Below are 3,248 nucleotides of genomic sequence, written 5' to 3' on the forward strand. Positions count from 1 at the left end.
ACAGAGCTAAGATCGCTATGTACGCAAGTTTCCTTCGTTTGTAACGACTTAGTTACGTACCTGTAAAGCCGGTGTCACACTACGCTTTGCGGACGCGGATCGGATCCGGATTGCGAATCACTGGATTCGAACTTTCCGTTCACACTACGGATCCAGTTTGAAGTGTGCGCACTATATGTTATTTGTTGTATGTGACAAAATGTCCATGGTAGAAAATTATTTTAAGAAATTTATGACAAATAGAAAACTGAGTGCTTGTCTTTTGTTATTAATTATGGCTGAATACGAATCGTGTAGGCCTGAGCGAAGACTATGGATCCACAAATGGATAGCAAGAAGAAAAGAAAAAGGATTGCACCATAATCTTTTTTTAGAACTTTCATTAGAAGACCCTGAGCGATATAGAAGGTTTGCTGTACACTGCAGAATATAATTTAAAACAAAAAAAATGTATCATTTAAAGGAAATTGGTTATTTTAGATGTCTTAGAATGGATACAAACACTTTCGAACTTCTCCTGGAAAAAGTTACTCCTTTGATTAAAAAGCAAGACACACATTTGCGGAAAAGCATACCGCCTAGTGAAAGGCTATCAGTCTATATTTATTTATTTATTTATTTTTATTTATTTATTTATTAGTCTATCTATATTTTTAGGACCCATTTCCAAATCATGTGAGTCTCGCACAACATAGCAGACAACAGATAACCGGGAGAAACTCGGCATTTCATTGGATCGCATTACGAATTACGGATCACAAAATAGAGAGTTGCCTATTTTGCGATTCGTAATCCGGATCCTTGGCTACTTCGCTCTGATTGGGTGATCGACGATTCGCAGTCCGTAATCCGAATCCGATCCGCGTCCGCAATGCGTAGTGTGACACCGGCTTTAAGCCCGTGTCACACTACGCATTGCGGACTCGAATCGGATTCTCAATGCGCTACATTCAAACTACGAACATTATTTAATAATTTTGCGGGCAAGACAAGGACGGAAACTATCGAGAGTGACTGTGGTGTACGAGCCGCGTGACGCAATACTTTATGCGATCCGGAATATCGATCGCGCGAGCGTGAAAATCCCGATAATTCGTAATACACAATAATTAGAAACGCGAAACTAACATAAGTGACTGTCGGCGGCGGCGAAATATGTAAAGAGAGAGCGCTTATTTCATGATTCGGATGAATAGCGGATGCCCGTCGGCCGATACGACATAATTTACCAAAACTCACAAAATTAATTTCATAAAGCGCGTGGCACGACAACTAATACGGGCGCAACTCATCCGAATTAATTACCTACAATAAATCGGCAGCTTTATGCAGGTGACGATGCTCGTCCTACCAGTCGGAAGATCTACGCTATTCGTCCTTCTAAGCCTTTTTCGCGACGCTTCTTGAGGCCTGTGTCCCGATCCGTGGCTCGCCGAACAGTGCCGAGCGAGAGTCCTGCAGGAGACACGCCAGCGCGATAAATCGTGATCGTGCCACCTGTGGCGCTTCCGCGTTACGCAGGACTGTCCTGCGTTGCGCAGAGCCATCCTGCGGTCCTCGCGGTCCTTGCTGTCGTCACGGCCGTATTAGTAGATCCATCGCCCCGTATTTTCCAAATTTGTGCTGTCTTCCGGTTTAGAGATGCGGGCTTCCGGCAGCGTCCGATCGGCTCTCGTTCCTATCTTGCAGAATAGGTCCCGGGATGAGAGTCCTCTCGCCGCTCCGTCTTTGGGATTCCCTCGCTTCGTGCGGATGGAGTGGATGTTCCTTCGACCGGATCTTTCCGGCCCTCCGCGCCCCTTTCCTGCTGTAAAAATACAAGATTAACGGCAATGATGTTTATTTGCCACCAATGGAGTTTTTAATATAATAAAGCGATTACGACCTGGCGGCTCCCGCTCGCTGGATGTTTCGGACTCCCGCTCTCGGCTGCCTTTCTTCTCTCTTCCTGTCGACAATCCTGTGCCGACAACTAACTCGCGGGCTCATAATCGAGCTTACAGTTTCGTTCTTATCTCTAATCGCCAGATCTCGTTGATCTGGCAATCGGGCCGCTTTCTCTCTAAATCAGGAGGACAAAGCCCCCCGAAAAACTGCCTACGATCGGGGCATTCGGCCCTTATGACGAACATCCCAAAAACGTCATGTCACAACTCCCCCTTCCCAGGAGAGGACCGAGGAAATCTTGGTTGGCAACAAGCGTCGACAGCCACCAATTCTTCCTGACCACCAAGCTAACCTTTGAACATCCCGCATTCTAGCGCCTGCCGCGATTCTCTCTCTCACGACACGCCGCAACCTCTAGCCATGAGGAATGCAACATTCAAAACACGTACATCCGACCAAAAACAGAAACAAGTAGCAAGTAACAACAAAAGAAAAACAGATTCCTCTTTCGAAGGGCCTCAATCAAGGAAAAAGGGAGAAAAAAAAGAAAAGAGAGGGGAGAAGGTTCTTTAATAACCCGACTCAGTACACGCAGATAATTCTCAATCTTCTGTATTTCCTATTCTCCTTGGTCTATTCACAATGGTTATCGGCCATAAGTTAAGGTGAAGAGAGGAGCGGTATATACGGTAGCTAACTCGGTTCCTTTTTCCCAAGATGGCCCTTGTCTGGATGATATGGGCCGAGATCGCGCCATTCCGGCCCGCACCTGGGGCATAGTAACGCCGTCCCTACCGCACCCGTAACAATAGGGGTTACCCCTCGGCTCCGGGCAGTCTGAGTAACGGTGGTTGGCCGACCGGCAATTCCAACATCGGTCGGCCCCTCGTGTTGGCCGTCGGACTAGAAAGCGGCTAACTGCGGCCCGTCGAGTTAGTGACTTTTTTCGGGAGAGTCCCCTACGGGGTGATCGTCCCGTTCGAGACGGTATCGGCGGCGAGGGCGTCCGGGGAGAAGTCTCCACGGTGCGCGTAAGCGGGCGCACGTAAAGATGCCTCATTAGTCGGAGTTCGCTCGTGGCCGTGGGCCCTGGTTCCACCAAGGGGCCTCGACCTCTTCCTTGGCTTCCCGGTTGAGTTACGCCTCCTCCGAGACGAGTTGGTCCGGCTGTCGGGCTTTCCGGTGGTAGCTCCGTTTGCACGCTCGCGGTAATTACCAAGATAGGCGCTGTCTGCGCCTCGCCATCCCTTGTTTCGGTGGGTCCCCGCCCGAGCATCCCACGGGCAAAGGGGTTAAGAGATCCCGTTTGTGTCCACTGATCCCTTGTATCTGGAAACTCCGCCTCACGCGCGCCGCGCGTC

The 3,248-nt window shown here is 49.1% G+C and overlaps 2 protein-coding genes across 2 annotated transcripts in view; one reads left to right on the forward strand and one right to left on the reverse strand.

Moving 5' to 3' along the window:
• Positions 1–1,345, reverse strand: part of LOC115240056 (transferrin-like) — a 30,160-nt gene extending 28,815 nt beyond the window's left edge. Inside the window, exon 1 of the mRNA XM_029815020.1 lies at positions 1,310–1,345. The gene's annotated coding sequence lies outside the window, so the exon portion shown is untranslated. The remainder of the gene's footprint in view (positions 1–1,309) is intronic.
• LOC115240070 (modular serine protease-like) overlaps positions 1–3,248 on the forward strand; it is a gene marked incomplete at its 5' end in the record, with an annotated part of 23,992 nt that overhangs the window by 11,067 nt on the left and 9,677 nt on the right. The window lies entirely within an intron of this gene.

The sequence above is a fragment of the Formica exsecta genome, unplaced genomic scaffold, assembly GCF_003651465.1.
Source record: "Formica exsecta isolate Colony F162 unplaced genomic scaffold, ASM365146v1 scaffold400, whole genome shotgun sequence".
Taxonomy (NCBI): Eukaryota; Metazoa; Arthropoda; class Insecta; order Hymenoptera; family Formicidae; genus Formica; species Formica exsecta.